A 23039-nucleotide genomic window follows, 5' to 3' on the forward strand; every position below is an offset into this window, starting at 1 on the left:
GTCAGTGTATTCACAGGCTGATCATGCAAAGAAGGAGATGTTACCAGCCCCTTATCCTCTCAGTGCCCTGAGCGCTCAATCCAGCGTCCACCTCCCCTGCCCCTGAAATATCTGTCACATGTGCTTCAGCTCCCAACCAAACCATGAGCCTCTGGGGGACTGAGACTGTCCACACAGCATCACGTCAGGACTAGTACCTTAGAGTAGATGCTCACTAACTGATTGCTGAAGAATAGGTAAGGTGGGAATGTTCGGGTGGCTCAGTCTGTTAAGCATCCCACTTCAGCTCAGGTCATGATCTCAAGGTTTGTGAGTTCCAGCCCTGCATCCGGCTTTCTGCTGTCAGTGCAAAGCCGGCTTCATCCTCTGTTCCCCTCTCTCTCTGCCCCTCCCCCATTCATGCTCTCTCTCTGTCTCTTTCAAAAATAAATAAACATTAAAAAAAAAAAATAGATAGGGTGAAAGCAAGGAACGTTTGCCAAGTGGCTGGGTCCTGAGCGACAGACCCTGTAAGACGCATGGTGAGTAAGGAGAGAATGAGGCAACGTTCTCCTGAGTTGACCTTAAGTTTCATGTACTCAGTGAGACTGAGAAAGGGCACAGGTTTTGGAGCCAGAGGTTTGAAACTCTTCCTTTGTGCTGCTTCAGGAAAAATGCTTAACTTCTCTGAGCTCTAATTCTTTCTTGTGGAACAATATTAATTCAATAATAGCAATTGAGACTTGCTGGATCCCAGCATGTAAGCCATGATTGCTAAGCACATTTGTGCATCGGCTCACTGAAAATTTCACCAACCCTAGGACTCTGGAGATGGAGGGGGGGGAACACATGCGTCACATTACATCACTCGCAGTGATAGAGTGGAGAGCTAAACCTGGGGCGATCTGATGGTGAAGTCCTAGTGTTGAACTGCTACCTGGTGACACTTTTTCAAGATGAGGGTAGCAATGAGGGTGTTAAGTCATACTCACAGGACTGTTGTGAGATGTAACAGGGGTTACACGTGTCTGGCACAGAGCACACCTCGGTAAATGGTAGTTCCTCTCTCTCTTTAATTTTTTAATTTTTTTAAAAAATTTATTTCTGAGAGTGTGAGCAGGGGAGGATCAGAGAGAGGGAGACACAGAATCCAAAGCAGGCTCCAGGCTCTGAGCTAGCTGTCAGCACAGAGCCCTACACAGGGCTTGAACCCACGAACCATGAAATCATGACCTGAGCCAAAGTCCGACGCTCAACTGACTGAGCCACCCAGGTGCCCCTGTTTTTCTCTCAACCTGCTCCCATGGTGGCCCCTCTGAGCCAGATGCTTTGCTGGGAAAAGATGGGGACTCAGTGTTCTGTCTTTTGGGAGCTCTTAGGTAATCACTCCCGAGGATTTAATGGCCCTGTTATTGACCTTTTGCCCTGTCAGTTTAATCTCTAAGCTTAGCCATGCATAGCCCCCGCTAGGCAGGATGCTGGGTACACGCTCTGCAAGCGATCCTCAGTTCATTTCACTGGGCTCTGAAAGCAGGGGTCAGACCCTGAGCAAGGTGGCATGGGGCAGCAAAGAGTGGAGGAGCCTGGCAGAGGAGCCGAGTCAGGGAATGAAGGCTGGGGATGTGGGGCACCTCCTCCAGTGGGTCCTCCAGTGGGTGGACAGCCTCTGCCCAGCCAAGCCCTCACCCCCCAGGAGACCCTGGGCGGGGCCTCTGGAGTCACAGAGGACTGTTGCCCCGCCATTGGCCCTAGTAGGTAGAGAGTGTGGCCCTTAGGCTTACGCTTCACCTACAGCGTGTACACAAATGCAGAGCCCTGGCCCTCCCCAGGGCCCTATTCGGCAGTTCTTGGAATCTGCATTTTGACAAGCTCTCCGGGTGATTCTGATTCAGGTCAGTGGATGACCCCTGTTTGGAGACACCCCAGCCCAAGGCTCCCATTGCTCTCTGACCGCTCCCTGCTTGGGCTCAGCAAGTACAGAGCCCTGTTCTGGCTGTTGGGAGACAGTGAAAGGTGAGCAGAGGGAAGCAGAAGCAGATTCGCGGGGAAGCTGATGAAGCTTAACCTTTAGGGTTGCTCACTTGTGGGATGAGGGAGGGCAATGAAAGGTGGCAGAGGTTGGGGCGCCTGGGTGGCTTAGTCGGTTAAGCGTCCGACTTTCGCTTGGGTCATGATCTCGCGGTTCGTGGGTTCGGGCCCCTCGTCAGGCTCTGTGCTGACTGCCAGCTCAGAGCCTGGAGCCTGTTTCAGTCTGTGACTCCCTCTCTCTCTGACCCTCCCCTGCTCNTCAGGCTCTGTGCTGACTGCCAGCTCAGAGCCTGGAGCCTGTTTCAGTCTGTGACTCCCTCTCTCTCTGACCCTCCCCTGCTCACGCTGTCTCTCTCTCTCTCTCCTAGAAATAAATAAAACATTAAAAAAACTTTTGAAAGGTGGCGTGTTCTAGGTGGGGAGAGGAGGCCATTTTGCAAATAGGAAGCATTTTGATGTAAGCATTTCTGGTCCACTGAATGAAGAGATATTAGAAGAAAGGGGTCTGAGTTTCCAAGGCTTGTGTACAGTGCTGTGATCGCTCTAGTTCTAAAGAAATATCACCTTTGGGCCGAATTTTGTGTTTGTTCTTTTTCTTGAGAGGCCGCGGCTTCTTCCCTGGCCCCTGCCCTAGGGAGCTCCCAGGATCCACAGAAACCCCTGGAACAGAGAACCAGAAGCGCAGGAGGACATTGCAGGTGGCGGAGCTGCGTGGAACAGCAGGGGTGCCTCAGACGCCTGGAAAAGGCACTGCAGGTAAAAATGATGGAGGTTGACTCTGTTTTGCCAGAAACGTATGATCGTGGAAATTACATTCCTCATCAAGGTCCTGGTGCCCAACTTTTTTATAGGGATAAATATAAATACCATAAACACCATATTTAATCAACTGTAAATGACACACTTATGCTCTGTTGAATTGAATCTGAGTATACAAAACAGCTAAGCTGGGCAATATGGTAACTGAGTCCCATTCTGTTTAATTTAATGTATACAAAAGATTCCCCGGAGGTTTGCTATTTTGGGGGGCAGGAGGGAGCGGTGGAGAGGATCAGAGAGACTCCCCCTTCCCTCCATATGGAGCCTGTAAAGGCAAGAGGGAGATGTCAGACATCCGAAGCTGAGGGACAGGGTTTGGTGCACCCAGCACCCCCCCTCCCTGCACCTCTAAAAAGAGACCAACCAGGCAGCATCGTTTGTGGGCGTGCCTCAGTGATATTTTTTTTAATGCTTTATTTATTTCTAGGAGAGAGAGACTGCATGAGCAGAGGAGGGTCAGAGAGAGAGGGAGTCACAGACTCTGAAACAGGCTCCAGGCTCTGAGCTGGCAGTCAGCACAGAGCCCGACGCGGGGCCCGAACCCACGAACCTAAGCGAGATCATGACCTAAGCGAAAAGTCGGACACTTGACAGACTAAGCCACCCAGGCGCCCCTCAGTGATTTTGAAGTACGCGTCTATACATCAAGGACCGCCTACACACACACCAGGAGTGGGGGACATTTAAGGGAACTTGGGGTGCTTGAAGTTGGATGAGGGTGATCTGGAATGATCTTTCTGGAGGAGTACATTTTTGAGAAGATAGATACTTGAAGGCAGACGCAGAAAATGGTTAGGTTTTCTGAAAGGTTAGCACCAGGGACGCACAGCACATTTTCATTTGACGTTTGAAATAACTTTTGAAACTCAAGAAGACTTTGTCTCCAAGCACTTATTTCCCACCTCCTATCTACTTCGGTGGCTCTCAAACTACATGTGGAGACTCATTAGCAGGTTACAATAAGACTTGTTTTAAAAAATGAAATAGGATAGGAAGGAATGTATTTCATTAATACTTTTCCCAGTTTCATGTACACATATGTGTGTACTGAGTTATGGCATTCAGTGCATTTCTTACCATGGGTCTTTACCAAATCTTGGCTATTGATTCCCAAGCCTGCAAATAAGACACACGTGGGGTATCTCACATGTTAAGAATAGAGTATTTACTCAAATCCAGCCTTTTTACTTGGCATTACTTCTGTTGACGGTCTTCTTTTCCAATCAGACTCTATTCATTTCTGAACATTTCGTTTCAGCAATGGTTCACAAGGCAAAGAAACTGGGGCTCCATGTATCTGAATCCTGTCCTTTTCTCTTTGTACTGTCTCTGACCCTTCTATTTTCCTTCTTATTTTCTCACAGAGAAGGAAGTCTTTATGGTTTTACTTCCAATATTTAGACTAATTCCAACATAGATCTTAGAGCTCACAGGGCTCTCCAAAACTCATTCCTAAGGTCTGTCCCAGCAGCCACCACCTGGGTCTATTTTTGCTTCCTGAACTCATGCTTCTGAAGCTGTGTGTGCAAAAAAACCACCTGGGGAACTGATTAAAACGTATTTCCTGGATCTCACCTAGTAGGGCTGAAGTGGGGCGCTCTTGAACTGCATTTTTTAGAGCTCCCCAAGTGCTTCTGAGGACTGCCCTTTGAAGAACGCTATTAATAAACCATGGAGAAAGTTCCACTCCTTCCAGAAGCTTTCCCCCATTCACTACTGATTCTGACACCCCCCCCCACTATGTTTCCCTTCTGCAGGAATAGTCTTGGTTTACACCACTTTATGTTTATTTGCAATCATTTGCAGTTCATCTGAGAAGTTACCTTAACTGGGTATCCCGCCTTCCTACTTAAATTATAAACTCCCCCAAGGAACTGTAGCATTCATTACTCTTTGCCCAGAGTGCCCAGCAGAAGACCTTGCTCCTGACTGACTTCTCCTATCAGAATCCTCCCATATATCCGCCTGCCCCTCCCCACCCTTCGCCTCTGGGTGGGGGTCCCCACCTAGGAGTTCTTAGGGCAGGAGTGAGTGTCTGAGTTGTTCCCTGGATCAAGCAGCACTATTGATCGGGTGATTTTGGCTCTGTCTGACTTTGTCCTTTTCATCTCACCTCCATGGGTTCAGGGAGAACTGAATCAGTAAAAACTAATGAGTCCAGATGACCCCCTGGGATTGTAGCTTCATCAACGGCTGTTGTATCCTTCAGGTCTAGAAACACATCGAACAGCAAAGGCAGAGGGCTGAAGAGCGTTCTAGAACTAGAATGAGGCAAGCTAGCACCTCGGATGCCAAATTTAAAGGAAGCACTCACTCTCAGGAGCTGACCTTGCCCTTGCAGGACCCCGAGAGTGGGCACCTTTGTACATTTTGGGTCTGGGTGCTCCCTGGAGAGAGATTAAGTGGTTCTTTCTTCAGGCAGAGGTCAACCTGGTCCATTTTCCTGTCCTGAGGAGCCGCCCTGCATGTTAGCAGCTTGGGGACAATTGACCCTGAGCCCCTGACTCTGTGCCACGAGTGTTCGCTGTTGGGTGTCACTTAGTCCTTAGGAGGCTCTCGGAGGCCGGACTCCCGGCGAGGAGGAGGAGGCCCCTGGTTCCCTCGTGGAAGTCTCCTGGATCTGTTTGATTGTTAGTTTGTTGTTTCCTTCTCCCTCCGTAACTCCCTGCCTCTCACGGAAAGGCGATCCCATGGTCCCCAGGCACCGCTTGTCAAAGAGATTCGAATTTTCACTTTCAGAAAGTTCATCCTTATATTTTGTCCTTACAGCTCCTTCTGCCACGAATCCCGTTTCTTCCCATTTGACACCTTGGGGTTGGTGACGAACAGCCTGTCACTGGGCACCAGCCTCGGTGTGTGGGGACCCCAGGGCCTTTTGGTTCATGAAGACTTTTCCGTGTGCTTTTCTTCAGGCACTACAAACTCCTCTCCTTTGCTGGGGGCTTTCTTTTCTTTTCTGGAAGGAGAAAAATTAGGAGAGGAAAAAGAGAAGTGGGAGGAAGAAGAGAGCTAAGGAAATAAACTCACGGCATGTATCCCTGAGCTGAGGGGGACGGATCTTCCTGATGGGGAGGCCTGAGGGGGCGGCCCCTGGAATACTGGGCTCCTTGCAGGCAAGGACTCACGGCAGAGAATCCAAGAGCTTGGGCCACTTCTGTGGACTTCTGCGCAAGTAGCTCCCGGTCCAAACCCCATCACAGACACAGGTGAGGCAGGAGCCCGGGGCTCACCCTGGATGCTGTGCTCACAGAGGAGTGGACTTTTCAGCCTCCAGACGGGAGGACAAGCCTCAGGACTGGGGTCAGGCACCCAGCCCCTGTCCCTCCCTCCCTCCCCTACAATGTCAGAGATGGTCTGGTCTCCCCACACACTGAGTTGGGTGGCTGGAGTGGATGACTAACGCATGTCATTTTCAAGATGCTCTCTCTCCACAGGAAAGTACATTCAGATCCAGGTTTTAGTTGTGTGTGATTTTAGCTGAGATGGCGTTAATTTATTTCCTTTGCTACTTCAGCGGTTCTTCCTCTTTCATCACGGTGAAATTATCTGGAATGTATCTTTTTTTTTTTTTTCCTTTCTTAAGGACAAAGAGAAGAAGCTGATCTGGCTCCTTTTCCACTGATTGAGGTTTACAACATTCTAGGGGCTGCCAGATTGATGTTTGGGGGTGCTTCGGGTTGGAAACCCTATCGTCTCCCACTACTGGTCTCCCTGCCTTCCAACTGTCAGAGTTCCTTTTTTTCTTTTTTTCTTTTTTTAAAATATTTTTATTTCTTTCTAGGAGAGAGAGAGAGAGACAGCGTGAGCAGAGGAGGGCCAGAGAGAGAGAGGGAGATACAGACTTTGAAATAGGCTCCAGGCTCTGAGCTGGCAGTCAGCACAGAGCCCGACGCGAGGCTCCACGAACCGTGAGATCATGATCTAAGCAAAAGTCGGACGCTTAACTGACTAAGCCACCCGGGCGCCCCCAGAGTTCCTGAAGAGAATGCTTGAAGAGCAGGACCTGTACTCCCCAGGGGGCCCCTCTGACCAATTCACTAACAGTGAATTTTTTGGCCATGGCTGACTCCAGTCAGTTTCCAGAACGAGAACTACTTTATTCCTTGGACAACCTTTAAATGTTTTGTTTTGTTTTGTTTTGTTTTGTTTTGTTTTGTTTTGTTTTGTTTATTTATTTCTAGGAGAGAGAGAGCGAGCGAGACAGCGTGAGCAGGGGAGGGTCAGAGAGAGAGGGAGTCACAGACTGAAACAGGCTCCAGGCTCTGAGCTGGCAGTCAGCACAGAGCCCGACTCAGGGCTCGAACCCACAAACTGCGAGATCATGACCTAAGCGAAAGTCGGACGCTTAACCGACCAAGCCACCCAGGCACCCCTCCTTGGACAACCTTTAGAAAAAAGGGGAACCACCTGACATCTACAGAGGGCTTCTTGGAGGAAAAGGACAGTATTAATCAAAGAAAGATGGGACAGGAGGCACCTGATGCTCCGAAACTCCTGCTTTCTACCTTTGGTTGAGAGAGGGTCTCTTGTGTAAGAAGGGGGTAGGGCCGGGGCAAAGAGAGCAACCGCCTGCTACAGCGTTGTAGGGTCGGTTTTTGTTTTCACTCAAACTCTCTTTGTGATGAGCATAAAAATTGCACACACACCTTCAGAGATTCTGCTGTGTCTTGTCCCAGAACTTGGCCCTCTTTGAGAATTATCTGTGTAGGTGCTCTAAGACCATTTTATTAAAGCCTGACTTACTCTGGTTTTTGCTATAAAAATAAAAGAAATGTTTATTTTCCAAATAATTACGGTATCATTTTGAATATGCTTTTCAATCTCTGCTTAAGTTCCAGTTTGGAGGTTAGGCTCCCCTGCCCCTCCCTGTTGGAGAATCACTGAATCATTGCCAGCTACCTAGCACAGGAAATCACAAGAGCATTGATCGCGTCTGCCTGGGACTATTCTAGGACACTTTCGTCTCTTGTCCTCCGCATCCTGTGAAATCAGTGTCTTCCTTGGTCATTCTGGCACATAGTAGGAAATTCAGTAAGTATCTGTTGCATGAATCTTATAGTATGAAATTATTATCTAGAGGGGCGCCTGGGTGGCTCAGTCAGTTGAGCGTCTAAACTTCAGCTCAGGTCATGATCTCGAAGTTTGTGAGTTAAAGCCTCCCATCGGGCTCTGTACTGACAGCTCGGAGCCTGGAGCCTGCTTCGGATCCTGTGTCTCCCTCTCTCTGCCCCTCCCCTGCTTGCTCTCTGTCTCTCGCTCTCAAATAAATAAATAAATAAATAAATAAATAAATATTAAAAAGATTCCAATCTAGTGCTTGGCACAGTATACTGGTGCCTGACAAAGTGTTCAGTGAGTGTCAGCCATTGTTCCTTAGCCACATGTTCTAGAGTCTGCCCGTTTCAGAAGCTCCAGCTGGTGGACCTGGTCGTTTTCTTAGTGCCCCGGGACTGCCCTCAGCAGCATCTTGTTCTGTAGAACTCAGGTTTCACCTTCAGATGCTTGCTACTTGTTCAGATACCAGCTTCTTTTTGGCATAAGCAGAAGCCTAGCACAGTGCTATGCACAGAGTAGGGCTTCAGCTAATGTCTGTTGAGAGAGAGACTGAATGGTCCCAGGGCCCTCCACTTGGCGGCCCCTGTGGTCAGGTGAGGCTGCACCTGGACCACACAACTCCTTGGTGGACGATTAAGCTCTCTGATTGTGCTCTTTGTGTACAGGGCCCTGACTTTTACCAGCACATGATGGTGGCTTGAAAATCATTCCGGTCAATCCATCTTTCTAGCGTGGTTAAGTGGTTTATTGGAGGCCAGTACCACTCTGCTATTCACAGTTTGTTTCTGAGTTCTCCCTGGATTGCTTTGAATAGCTTTGGTGCTCAGACAGCATTTCCTTCCAGTTGCCTGTGGCCATTTCACGGAGGGTCCCCTGCAACCTTCGTCTTTATAGAGAAATACGCGTACATTCCCTTCCCAGCCTGCTGTTCCAGGCTGTGTCTATCTGTCCATTTGCCCCCAACTGCTGTTCCTTAAAAACTAAGCATATACTTACTATGTGATCCTGCACTCCCTTAGCTGGACATGTGTCCCAATGAAATAAAAGCTTGTGTCCACTTAAAATCTTGTACATAAGCACTCGTAGTAGTTTTATTTGCAATAGCCCTGAATTAGAAACAGCCCCAATGTCCTTCACTGGGTGACTGATCAGACAAACTGTGGTTCATCCAAGCCACCAAAATACGACCCGGCAACAAAAAAAGGGAATGAACTATCGATACATGCAGCAGTCTGGATGGATCTCAAGGGCATTCTGTTGAGTGAAAAGAGCCAATTTCAAAAGGTCACATACTGCATGATTCCATTTATATGACATTCTCAAAGTGACAAAATTATACAGATGGAGAACACATTAGTGGTTGCCAGAGTTTGGGGTGGTTAAAAAGGAGAACAGAGTGCGGTGTGATTATAAAGGGCCAGCGTGAGGGATCTTGTTCCATACCTTGATCATAGTGGGGGTTATGGGACTGTACACATGTGATAAAATTGCATAGAACCACATGCATGTGCGTGTATGAGTGCACGTGAAAACTTTGAAATCTGCACAAGGTCTGTGGATGGTACCAGGGTTCATTTCCTGGTTTTTGTTTTTGTTACAAAGAAAGAAGCTGCAGCTTTTGTTACCGCTGTTTGTCAGCCCTGGTCTCCCTGTGATCTCGGGCATGACGCTCAGGACAGGTTTGGAAGGGCCAGATCCTCTGGGCGTTCTCCAATATTAGGAGCATAGCTGAAATGCTTTAGTTCTTCTTCTAACCCACAATGAAGCCATTTTCCCAGAATCATCATAATCTCGTCTGGGAGCTCTATGCATTTCCAGCCTCTGCCTCCTCTTGGGGTATTGTATTCTAAGTGGATTATCTACCCTGTGCAGTAGGACTATAAACTTATTTTGTTTATTTGATTATCCTAAGCCTAATCAGCTTCATCTTCAAGTTTAAGGAAGATCCTGAATTCAATTACCCTAGGACTTGCAGGTATACTGTGGCTTTATTTTGGGGCCGAGTCTCTGAACTCATGATGTGTTCCTGGTGATCTGAGGTCACGAGTGTCATGGGATACATAGTGTTCCCTGCCCTGGGGGTGTCCAGGATGGGGGGTGGGGTGGGGCTGAAAGAACCATTCTAAGGCCTGATTCCTTTAGCCTCCATCACTCCCTTCCAAGTGCACAACTGCAAGACCTCTGCTCTCTCTCCCCTCCCAAACCTCTACAATTCATCTCCCTAGTGCTCGTCTAGGTCCTCCCCCACCTTTTGCATCCTGATCTTCTGGGGCTCCCAGGATGGCAAGCAATCAGGTAAGAGTATATCTCCCCTCTCTTCCCATCTCCTTAGAAACAGACTAGACTTGCCTGGACAGAGCCCCTCCTTCTGTGGATGAAGACTTTGAGACCCTGCAGTGGCTATTGGCAGAGCTGATGGACAGCCCACCACGGTACTTCACGCAACCCTTCTTGGAGAACGAGTTCCATACATTAATTTCGGGTTGGCAGCTCCGGTTTGGTAACTGGGGAGTTTGGGTGACAATAGACGTCGGACTTCATCTAAGCTGTCCTGGCAGTAACTTAGATCCAGCACTGCTCTGTGCCCCCACCCACTACTTCCTCTGGGACCAGATCTTTAAAAGGGGCTGAAGGGGTGGGGAAAGGTCAGGAAAAGGAGATGCTTCTGGCTCTCCTCGGGGCTCCTTTCCTTTTTGGAGTACCAGGTTTACACTCTGAAGGATCAGCTCCTTCTGAGCGTCTGAGGGTGTGGGCATTTGGAGTGCTGTTGGGCAGACTGGACCGCACCCCCCAATTGGTTAAACAAGCACCCTCCCTGACACACCCAAACACACATGCACATGCAAGCATGAGCATGCACACACATGCACACATGTATATACACACATACCAGGGGATTTAGGCATCCTTCTTCCTGACTTCCAGTATGGAGAATGATTAAAGACACAAAAGTTAAGACTCATATGACCTGGTGTGAATTTCAACTCCACCACTTCCTGGGCATGTGACCTAAGCAAGTCTTGTGCATACTCTCAGCCTCCATTTTGTCATCTCTAAATAAGAGTAATAAATACCATCTCCTGTGCGTGGTTGACCAGAGGCCATGCCTTGACATCTCTCACTGCGGAAGAGGCCATTTGAGGCCTTCTACATCTAACGGAGCACTTGATGTGTTTGAGGCCCACCAGAGAGGAGAGGCTGTCAGAAACAGCCAGATCCCCCTCTCGCCTTCCTCCCCGAAGTTCATTGGGAGGGTCCAGAGTGGGGCCAACTCCCTCCCCGGGATCCCTTACATCCGCCCCTCAGCTGCCTTCCTCATGTGCTCTCACCCGGACTCCCTCCCAGAATCATGCCGATTCCTCTCACATATGTATCTGTATCTGCCACCTGCCTGCCCCGGGCCCTACCCAGAAGAGACAAGAAGGGGGCCCCAAAGCCGTCATCATTTCACAGAAGACACAATTCCCCACAGGAGAACAGCAGCATATAGTCAAGTGCTAATCCAGGGGCCATCAGTTATGGACCCTGAGGGCTGTGGGCAAGCAAAGCGATGGCTGGACTGTCCCCTGGGGAGAGCAGGGGCCTGGGGTGATGACATTATCACCCCCTTCTTTCTGCCAAACATCATCCTCAGGCCCGGTCCTCCCGGCACCAGGTCGCTGCTGGCCAGGAAGCTGCATAAAGGGCTGGAGAGCAGCTTCCACGCAGGCTCAGCCTAGAGGCAGTGAGGTTGGGGCCTGTCCTCATTTCTCTGCAGGGAGCCTGGGAGCTCTCACCAAGGTGTCCTAGGGCAGCCAGCCAGCCCGAGGGAGTCACTTGGGAGGGTCTGTCACAGCAGACCTGGGCTCCTCAGCTCCTTAGAGGCCCTGACCCAGCAGATAGGCTGGGAGGGCCCAGGCAGAGGAGACATAGTTCCTTTGGCTACTTTATTTCTTTGGTTTGTGGCTGTTTGACAACAGCAGTAAAAACAGCTTATAAATTAGGTGGCCGGCTGTAAACCGCAGAAAGGGCCATGGTGCAGGGAAGCTCAGGAGCCTCCCTCCGTGTCTCCCCCTGCTCTCCCCAGGCAGGCCCGCACCCCACCCTCTGCCAGCAACCCCAGGCCTGAGGCGGGGGGGCCGGGAGCGCTGGCATCTCTGACCTCCAGCACTTTCCCTGATCGCAGAACAGCCAGGGAGCTTCTGTAGGCTCCTCGGGGGCTCTTCAAACGGAGAGATGTTTATATCTTTTCGGCGCCGTCCAAATTACAAGCAGGAAACTGGAGCCTGGGGAACATAAACCAGGGGATACAAGGTAGGGATTTTTTTTTTTTTTAAGCTTGATTTAAATCAACCTCCAGAAGATCTCAAATGAGGCCAGCGGGGAGGAAGAGCTGCAAGAAGGGGCCCGGCTATACGTTCAGTATGACCTGAATATGTGTCCTCTGTTTCCCCCTTTGTGCCAGCCATGGCTTCTCTCTCCCAGCTGGTTCAGGAGGCCAGTTCTTTTCATGGAAGGACCCAACAGAGCTGAGGAGGGGTGCCCGTGCAGCTGTGTGGCTGTGCCAGGACAGGCCTGGCTTTCTGGGCCCAGCCCTCTACAGAAGCGCCTCCTCTCTACTCTGGCCCCTTGCCCTGTCCCCTTCCTGCTCCAGACCCAAGGGAGCTTCAGGACTTGGGTCAGAGCCTATGGGGTCTAAGCATCCCTGCCAAGGAGTGCAGTTGCAGACCGTACAGGGAGCAGGCTCAGGACGTATGTACCCACCAGAGCTTAGCCTGAGAGTTACTTCCCGAACACAACACAGCTGTTTGGACCCAGCACCCCTGCTGATGCGGCTCTGCTCTTTCCATCCCCGCCCCCACCCCCCATGGCTGTGTAAAGCTCCCGCAGCTGACTGATTCCTCTGCATTTGTTTGTTTTCTTTGCTTGTGACAAGTCATTGTGTGTGTGTATCCTGCCCACATGCACAGAGCTTGGAGCGCAGGAAGGAGGGCTTCTCCCTCTTCTAGATCAGGGTTTCTGCTCTGGGAGCAGGCCTGGCAGCAAGGAGGTCACTACTCGGGGAGAGGGCACCCAGGGCACCGAGGGAGAGGGCACCTGGGCAATGTGAATGTGGGCGCATACATTGACATTGACATGCAGGTCACAAATCTTGTGGGTTCTTTCAGGGGTTTTAGTTTGTTCCTTATTATCTCATCTTGTAGAGCGGCTGCCTCCACACATCCCATCCTGGCCCCAGCCCAGAGGGGAGAGTTCCCTGGGTGGTATTAGGCCAATGTTGACCAATGAGCTACAAAGCAATGTGCCATCTCTTTTTGAAAAAGCAGACATTGCTGACCTGCTGGAAACATCTGAGAAGTACTCTGTCAGATCTAATAAGCTGTGTGACCTTGGGCAAGTCACTTAACCTCTCTGAATTTAGAGCTTATTATCTTGGGAGTTTTAGGAAAGTGATCCTCATGAAACTGCTGTGTGGAGCAAGTGAGATATTAGATGAGAGAGAGCTCTGAAAAGCCAGAGTGCTCTAGAATGTCTAGAATTTGGTAACAACCGCAACAACCCTATGAGCCACAAGTGTGAACTGGTAAATACCAGGAGGAAGCCAAGTACTCCAGTCCACTGAGTGTGCGGGCTCAGTAACTGGTGCTTGCTGGACAGATCTTCTCTCTTTTCTGTCTGTGTGTGTGCATTCAGTCATTTTACACACACACACACACACACACACACACACACACACACACGCAATTCCACATGCTGTTGATTGATCCTTGACACCCAACCCCAGGCACTCGGGGCACCCAGAATCCATGTTTCCCCACAGTGTGGGGGCCCTAGACTGGGAGTAAAGGCTTTTGGGATGACAACCCCACTCATTACCCCCACAGCCCACACCCTAGGATCCAGGAGACACTTGGGTGACTCTGGATATAAATCTGGATCCACTGTGGGGGGCGGGCTCCTCCAGGGCCAACAGTTCCTCGGGGACACTCTTCGGCTGGCCTATGCCTAACGTAGCCACCCCAGTTGGGGAGAGGCTTGGTGAGTAGTTCCTCCAAAGATAGGGTCTGTAAGCTTCAGGAATTCTGTTTATGGGCGGTTAGTAATGGCTCCTATCTCACCAGGTGGGTTTATGGCTTAAGCAGAATGGGAATCAAAGGGCCTTCTTTATTACTAAACTTTAGAGTTTTTTATGTTTATTTGTTTTTGAGACAAAGACAGAGTACAAGTAGGAGGGGCAGAGAGAGAGAGGGAGACGCAGAATTCGAAGCAAGCTTCAGGCTCTGAGCTGTCAGTGCAGAGCCTGATGCAGGGCTCAAACTCATGAACCATGAGATCATGACCTGAGCCAAGGTCGGACGCTTAACTGACTGAGCCATCCAGGTGCCTCTGAACTTTAGTTTCAGTTCTGGAGAAAGTCTTCCCAACCGGCGTGTCCACACCACACATTTGGGCCAACCCACGTCCTCCCTCCCAGCCCCAGATCTTGGCCCATCCAGCACACCGGCCTGGCATGTGTGTTCCAGCCACTCTGGGAACTCTCCAGAACAGGGACCCCGGCCTCCTCCCTGCTTCCTTGGTACATCAGTACAGGACTCCATCTGCGGGGCTTTTGGGCGGCTTCAACAAATGCAGAATACCTAGGATTCCTGAGGGGGTTGGACCCAAGAGGAACCACACTTGGGAAAGCTCCAGTTTCCCCATGGGTCTAGAATCACAATGAGCTGCAGTGTGACATGCCAGATGGGCCTGGGGTGTGGCCCCTCTCTCCTTCCTTGTCTCCTGCCATCAGGGAAGGAGAGCGTTGGGTTGGGGTGCCGGCTGTGAGTGCCAGGGTTGCGTGGGTGACCTATATCCCCATGGTAATGCCTCTCGGGATGTCTGCTGTGGTTCTACTGTGGCAGAAAGCAAAAAGCCTGCCGCTAAAGCCTTCCTCCCTGCTGTCCCCAGCGCCGTATTTTTCCACCTACTCCTCTGGCTTTGGTATCGATTTAAATAGGGAAGGCAGGTGGGGTGGGGGGAGGACCTGGGGAACCAGAGGCAGACAGAAGAGAGAAGGGGAGAGGAAGAGGAGCCAAAAGCATGGTGGGTGGGCAGAGAGGAAGGGCAGCCAGGAAGAGAAGAGCTAAAAGGGAAGTCGAGCAGACAACAGGGGAGCCAGAGGATAAAAAGGAAGGGAGTCAAGGTGGGGAATGCAGCTTCCCTAGTGGCCAGTGGAGACCTCTCCCAGACCACCCCTCCCCCAGCCAGCTGGAGGGAACTGCCTTCCTGGGATCCCTGTGGAGCCCAGCACCCCATCCCAGGGAGAATTCAGCAGGGCCGGGCCTCACCAGGGTCCTGGTCCTGGCAATGAGCTCCTGCAGCTTTGTGGGATATATGTGGGCAGAGCTGTGCCACCTTCTTGCCCTCCTGACAGGTAACCCCCCTGCCCCCCACAGCCCCACCGGTACCCGTGCACAAACTGTGTGCATAATCATTAGATCCATTGCTATTAGATCAAGGCCCTTTGCATCCGGGGTTTTCCTCTGCTCCAAGGGAGAGGTGAGCTCTGAAAGGATCCCCCATTCCTGCTCCTGGTGGGGGGCCCTGGGCCATGCTGGGAGCAAGCTCTTTGGGGGTGATTCCCATATCCCAGGCTCTGCTGTCCCCCTTTCCTTTCTGTCCTGGGGCTTTGGTTTAGAAAAAGACTCACACACTGGTGTTTACGGGCACAGTTGGATTTGCCTGTGTTGCCATGACAACAGTGAGGGCTGCCCCTGTTTTCTTTCCACCCCATACTCTGCTCCTTTCACAGGCTAAAAACCTCTCTCTGTCTCTGTCTCTCGGTCTTTCTCAATTCCCCCCCCCCACCATTATTCCTCATCTCCACGGGACTTAAATCTCCCTCCCCTGTCTGTCCCTCTGGAAGGGGTAAGGCTGTGCGCATTTCTCCTCAGTCCTTCTGAGATGGTAGGTTCCCAAGATCTGGTCGCAGCCACTGACGGGAGTGGTGATGCACGTGGTAACTGGGAGCAGAGGGGTCAAGGGCCCTGGGCCAGGATCCTGGGAATGATTAAGCCTTAGGTTTCTGAGTACCCCCCACAACACACCCCATCCCTGTCCCTGGGGCATCTGAAAGGAGCTCTCAGTCTCCTCTGCCCCTCCAAGACCCGTTGGCCTCTGATTTCCAATGCACCATGAAGATTCACCACCCCCCTAAGTCTTCCCTAACTCCACCTGCCCTCAAGTGCCAGGATAAGCAGTTAAGTGCACTCTGGAATATTGATTTGCACTTGCTTCTGGCGTACGTGTCCACAGCTATGTTCTGGGCTAGACGTGTGGGTCCAGCCTCCTCAGCAGCCTGGGGCAGTAACTTTGTGTGTCCAGCACAACTTGCTACCCTACCCCCACCCTTGTACCAGAACTCTTTCTTATGCAAATCCATTCTGTGCAGATTGGTCCAGCTCACTAGCCTGTCCCTCCTTCACCCTGCCCCATCTGCCCAAGGTTGGGGGATGTGGAGGGGACCCTAGTCAGGCCACACAGTACCTTCTCTGACACCTGATCTTAGGACATGGGCTCTTCCTCTGGACTGTGATCTTTTGGGCAATTTCTCCTTGGGCTTCCAGGGCCGCTCTTCCCACCACATGGAAAGGGACCTGTCAACGGAAGAAAGCAGTGTCATGACTAGTATATTTATCCATCATTCTGGGAACTTCTTGAGGGCAAGGGATGTGTCACATCTACCATATTGGAACACCCCAGGGGTGGGAGCGGGGTTCCCCCATCAAACTGGGAGCTCCTCAGAGCAGGAGTGGTACTTCAGTAGATTAGGTGTTAAAGTCTTGGTAGTTTAATTGGTAAAGTATCAGGCATTTAGAGGTCATCATCCAGGTTTAATTCTTTACTTGAATAACTTCATAAAAGTTTCATCCGAGTGTAAACTCTACCTGGGTAGCATCTGTCTTGTTCACCATGCAGGGTGCTGTGTCTAGAGAGAAGGAAAGGCAGGATGACCTCTGCCCTCAGGGATTTGGCAGAACTTCTATGGGCTCTGACAAAAGTACATATAGTGTCCAACAGGGGGCACTTGGAGAAGTGGCAATGGCCTCTGAGGGCAGGTCTGGCATGGACATTTGTCGTCTGGGCTGGTGGAGAACAGCATTGCAGACCAGGGTAGCAGCCTTGGCTCCCACAAAGTGGGAAGCAACCTTTGGCCTAGGAGCTGCACTTGGGTACAAGACGTAGCAGAGAAGACCCTCCCTTTCTTTCTCCTTGACCCTCCCTTGCCGCAGGCCTTCAGGGAATCCTCCTGAGCTGGTTGGACATCCTTCAGGGCGGGGCAAGGTAAAGATGCTGCGCCACACACCATGCTCCCAGTGACCACCGTCCTTAGCCCTCACCCTCAGGTTACCATTAAAACTCATTGTTGCAAGTCCCAGTAACCAACTCTCTCTATCGGAAGCATGAATAAAATATGAAATTTTCCCAACATAACTGGTGTGATGTGCTTTATCAGCTCAGGGTACAAATCAGGTCCGATGTTTTTGATCCTTAAGTTAATCCTTTAAGCATCCATCTGCCCCATTTAGCGAGAAGCCCAGTATCTTGGTGTTCCTCTCTTCTTCCCCAACTCCTGTGTCTGTACTTGCTAGAAGCCTCCCAGCACTTGAGGGCTGGGAAGGGGCCTGCGAGCAGATACTGGAGGGCCTGACCAGCCCAAGCTCCTGTCCCCACTAATGACACAATGGTCGACATTGGTCGCACACAGTGTGCTGATCAGATTCCGGCAGAGACCCACCTAGGAGGGTTCCAGTCTTGGGCCCCAGACATACTACACATGAATGTATGTCTACTCACAGGATCAGTCATTGTCTCCAGAAATTGTCAGTTAAGTAGCTGGGTCTGGGAGAGTTTCTAGCCACAGCCACACTCTACACCAGAACCAGCCATTCTGCCACCAAGATGTTCTAGACTCCAGTAGCCATGAGGGGGCTTGGGGCAAGCTGAAGACAAAATACAGGCTTGCACACTCCTCTCCCCGCCCCAGGTGGAATACAGGTGATATTCTTCGGACACTCCTGGCTGCCTAAGAGCAAAGGAAAGGGGTTTAAGTGCCTGCCATGGTGATGTGGGAAACTAAGGCAGATGAAAAGTTAAATTCCCTACTCCCTCCAGCCCATGGACAAGTCCTTGAGACCAGCAGAGTGACTTCCCTCTAGGAGCTCAGCTGCCTCAAGGATCACACTTTGCTGGGGGCAAAACAGAACCTTAGCTTAACATTATCCCAAACTTGAAGATTCTGTAAGTCAACTTCCTTTATCTCAACTCCCCCAAGATATATGCAGCAATCATGCTCCAAGCTTCAGCTCCCCCCGACATACATCTGAAGGGTCTCAAGACTGAGGTTTTATTAAATGGTAATAAATGGCGTTTCCTTAGCAACAGCTTGCCCCTCAAGGTCCTGGAAACCTTGCTTCCAAAATTCCATAGGGACTTACTCTATCCTTGATCTCCTCCAACCTGAGGATATATAATGAGTTACCCGTCATGACCCCAGTGCAGCTCTTCCTGCCCAGGGGTCCTGTCCCCGTGCTTTAACAAAATCACCTTTTTGCACCAAAGGATCTTAGTACTTCAAGAATTCTTTCTTGGCCATCGGCTCCGGACCACCCCACCATCACCCCAAAACTCCATCAGTATGAAGGCCAAAGGGTCTAGATCAGTGTGTCCCAAATTTGACTGTCTACTAGAATCACCTGCTGAGCTTGAGTACAGATTTGGGGCCTCGCCTCTAGAGATTCTGACTGGGCGGGTTTCGGACAGGACCTAACAGTGTGCGTTTCTAACAGGCCCCCACAGCACGCTAATGCTGCCAGTCCAGGGAGCACCCTGCACAGTGCGGTCTAGAGTCTCCTTTCCCCCGGGGGCCCCTGGTGTCCATTCCCACCAGCAATGTTCAAAGTCAGGACTTATTGAATCTGAGTAAATAAGAGATCAAGGTCTTGATCTTTTTCCTTTCAAGAGGCTCCTTGACCCCCACACAAATGTGTCCATTCCTTTGGGCTACTTTGGAGCCACCTTTACCAATAGTTCTCTAAGTGGGGTTCCTGGACCCGCAGAACAAACATCACCTGGGAGTTTGTTAGAATTCACATTCTCGGGCCTCACTCCACACCTCTTACACTGGGTTCTTTTATGTGATGCTCGGTGGGATGTAGCCACAGAGGAGCTGCAGGAGAAGCACAGGAAAACAAAGGTCATTATACCCACAGATTCTAGAAGCAGAAAGCAGACCGTTCAGGGCCACAGGCGGCCACACCAGTGTTGTCAGGAGACAGGAAGAGCAGGGGCGAGGGGAGATCCTGGCCCACGGTCTTTGTTGGGGTTTCTGAGCAAAAGGCAAGACAGGGCAGAGTAAACAGGTTACCACTGGCTAGTCTGAATAATTGTGGTTGAGCTCGAATCAGTAGGGGCCGTCCCTGAGTGCCAGGTACCGAGCCCCACGGGCTGGAGTGTCTGGGAGCAGGTGAGGAGGTGTGGGATTAGTTTGCACACCAAAGGCATGCTCACCCCCCTCCCCAACTCACTGCTATCTCTAAGAATCCTTAGTCCCAGGAGGGCGGTCTCTCTTCCCAATCACAAAAGTTTTTAAGATGTCAAGACCACATGGTCTACAGAAAATACAAAAATATAGACAAAACAACTACTGATGCAGAAACTCCAGGGAGGGGCTCCATGCTATTTTAGCACCCCCTCCCCAGGTGGTTCTGATGAACATGAGAGTGCAAGAACCATCGCTCTCTACCGAGAGATATTCGAAAGGCAGCCATTGTCGGGCCAAAGAATAGTTCCATTAAATGTTTCCAGAGGGGAGCCCCTTCCCCTAACGTTACCCTCGCAGGAGCCGCGCACCTGCCTTTCCTCAGGTGACCTGCGGCGTCAGCGGCTGTCAACCACACAGCCTGAGGGAGGGAGGGCATGCGCCGCTGGGGCCTCCGGGTCTTGTCATGGCTGCCAGCCTGCCCTGCCTCTCCCTGCTGCACGTCCCTAGGTTTGCCACCAGCTTCTTCCTGTCTCTTCAGCAGAATGTGGAGACTGAACCGGAAGTCTGGAAAGTTCCTTCCAGGACTGCCTCGCCTCGGTTCTCCTTATCACTCCTCCTGCATCCTTATCTAGGAAATAGAGAGAACGCCCAGCCCTGGGATCACAGAGACAAGAAAATGAGGCGACATGTGACGAAGCGCCCAACATGTGCCCGAGGCCTGATAAATGTTCGCTGAATTTTAAATGACTCTCCTGTCCTCCCGGTTTTGCCCGAACCTCTTCTTACTTATGATTTGTGCCACACTCGGCGCTTTCATTGGGCCTCGGGGGGCCTCTCTTCTTTTTGCGGAACTAGCATCTTTATACCTCATAAATAGTGGGGGAGAGGAGCCCCCTGTAGACTTCCTCAACGTCGGGGCGCCGGCGGGAGGAATGGGGTCCCACGGTCTGCACCAGGCACCCGAAGGATGGCAGGAAGGCCTCAGGCGCGTGTCAGAGCCGGCCTGCTCCAGTCCTCTTCCTGCTGAGCCCAGTTCCCTGTCCCCTGTCGGGCCTCGACTGGCACCTCCGAGCAGCAGCTCAGAGCATCTGAGCCCTGAGCCCTGAGCCTGGAGGATACCCCTGAGTTTCCTCCCTGCCTGTCACCGCTGCACTCTGTCCCCCCCCCCCCCCCCCCCCCCCCCCCCCCCCCCCCCCCCCCCCCCCCCCCGCCCCCGCCCCTCTCTGCCAGGGGCCTCTGCCAACGGCTGGTTATTTATATCCCCAGCAGCTGCTGACAGACAGCTGGGAGCCGGGAGGCGGCTGAGGGGATGAGCTAGGCAGAGACAGGGTGGTGGGCGGTGCTGTCACTCTTCACAGGACTGCGGGGCAGAGCCTCCTCCCCTTCACCCAGGAGGGGAGCCCTAGGCAGGGCTGGGTGGCGGAGGGCATCTGGGGAGGGGCACCTCAAAGGCAACAAGGACTCTGAACCTTGGGAGGGGGAGGCAAACAGGGTTGGAGTGAAGAGCTCTGTCCCGGATGACCTCTTTCAGAGGGGAGGGCATCATTATCTGGGCACTTGCCCTGGTACCTGCGGCTCATAAAAGCTGGGTGACCTTGGGCAAGTCCCTTCCTTACTCTGGGTAAAGTGAGACAGTTCTAAGTTCTCCTAATAGTGTAGCTACGATAGTGTAGAGGTTACAAACATAAACCCTGGAGTCTGAATCTTGGCTCTGCTACTTGCTTGCTGTGTGACCTTGGACATGTCCTTAACCATTTTGTGCCTCTATTTCCCTTTCTATAAAATAGAGGATTTTACTTGTTTTTTTAAAGTTCATTTATCTATTTTTGAGAGAGAGTGCATGTGTGTGCGGGCCATGGGACCAGAAGGAGACAGAGAGAGAGAATTCCAAGCAGTCTCCACACTCGGCAAATGTGGAGCCTGACACAGGGCTAGATCCCGCAACCTCGAGATCATGACCTGAGCCCAAATCAAGAGTTGAATGCTTCACCAACTGAGCCACCCAGGTGCCTCTAAAATGGGGGCTTTTAATAGCATCTACATCAAAGGCTTTCTGTAGGGATGAAATGAGTTCATTAATTCAATCAATAGCTTGAGAGCCATGCCTGGAACTCAGCGATCAAGTCAAAACAGAACCTATGATTCTTTGGATCTGTCCCCTTGCTCTAAGCAGGTAACTGTATCATAAAATATCAAGAGAAAAGCATGGGACCCTTTATATATAGTGCAGGGGGGAGGGGTGGTTTAGGTTCCTCTGCCGTGTGCCCTCAAGTAAGCCACAAACGGGAAATGTTTGGGCTCAGGCTACATTGGTTCTGAGCCCGAGGCCTTGTCTTCTGTTACTCCACTTGTGATCTCTGGGGGCTGTTTGCTCAAAATAGCAAAAGGTCAAAAGGTTATTGTGCTTTTTTTCCCCAGCTCTCTGTCTGTCATTCTTCCTCGTCATCTTTGCCTCTCCCCAGCCCGTCTTTCTTCCAATCCCTTGCCGCCCTTCTATTTTAAAAACTAATACCTGGTCTTGGAGAGAACAGAATCCCAAGTGTGTAATTAAGTCCCTGGGCACAGCTGTGCCTACAGCACCAGCCTGGCTGTCAGGGTGGGGTGGGGGCTCGACAAGAATCTGGGGGCAGGGGTGACCTTGGAGCAGAGAGCCCATCAGTCTATGTACCAGCCTGAGCCTAGACAGGCACATGGGCTTTACAGCAACACGTCTTCGGCTGCGTTGTTCGGGAGCAGTTGAGGCTGGCGTGGACAATGGCCCCTTCTCTCTCACTAATCTTGGCCCTCCCTGTTTGAAAAAGAGTCTCCATAATGGAGGAGGGGGAGAGAACGAAGCGAAGGAAGCTGATGGGTTACCATGGCAACCAGCTGAACACAAACTCTTAGCTTCAGCTAATACTTGACTTGCAGAAATACTTCCATAACCACAACTTAAAAAGAAAAAACACACACACACATAACCCTGTGGAAAAGAACGATTGTTGACTCATTCTTCTTTAATCATAGCAATTAGCTCCCAGCGTTGGGGTCCAGATGAGAGGTGAGGAAGAGACGGATTTGTTCCTTTTTAGAGAAGCCCCTTGCCATCCGCTCTCTTCTTGGAAGCCAGGGGCCTTGCTTCCAATATCTTAATGTTGCCCAGGAGTCACGTGTGAAGGATTACGTCCCCCAAATCCCCTAATCCTTTGCTGAGTCATGCCGGTTAGAGACCTAAGTTAAGATTTCTGGTTTCAAATACTCTCCTGCCTTTGGCCCATGTCACAGCACAGAGGAAGGGACAATCAAAGATGGTTTGTCAAGCTTTAAACTTTTCCTGATCGCCCACTATGTGCCAAATGCCAGGAATTAAAAGTGATGATAAACATAATAAAAATCTGGTCCCTCTCATCAAAGAGCTCGTAACACAGGCAGCTGGAGGTATATAATGCAAATTACCTGTTACTACTGATAAGGGATCCACGTTTGCAAGTGAGTTTTATGTATGCACAAATGTGCATTCAAGGTAACCCCCATGATGCATGCTTTCTTCATGGGAGAAAGCGGGAATTGGGAGGCAGAGGGTGAGAGCTGGACCTAAGACTGTGGTCCCCAACCCCCTGGGTCGCGCCCTCCATCATTGCTCCCACGGCCTCTGCAGTGATGCCGGCCAGGCGTG

General features: G+C 51.0%; 1 long non-coding RNA gene across 1 annotated transcript; it reads left to right on the top strand.

Moving 5' to 3' along the window:
* The first annotated feature begins 7676 nt into the window (after positions 1-7676).
* Positions 7677-12719, top strand: LOC120228942. Its single transcript, XR_005527631.1, has 4 exons — positions 7677-7857; positions 10214-10313; positions 12047-12174; positions 12326-12719. It is a non-coding gene; the product is annotated as an uncharacterized LOC120228942 (long non-coding RNA).
* Positions 12720-23039: the final 10320 nt, after the last annotated feature.

Source organism: Hyaena hyaena, unplaced genomic scaffold (genome assembly GCF_003009895.1).
Source record: "Hyaena hyaena isolate Hyena2069 unplaced genomic scaffold, ASM300989v1 scaffold_28, whole genome shotgun sequence".
NCBI classification, from domain to species: Eukaryota; Metazoa; Chordata; class Mammalia; order Carnivora; family Hyaenidae; genus Hyaena; species Hyaena hyaena.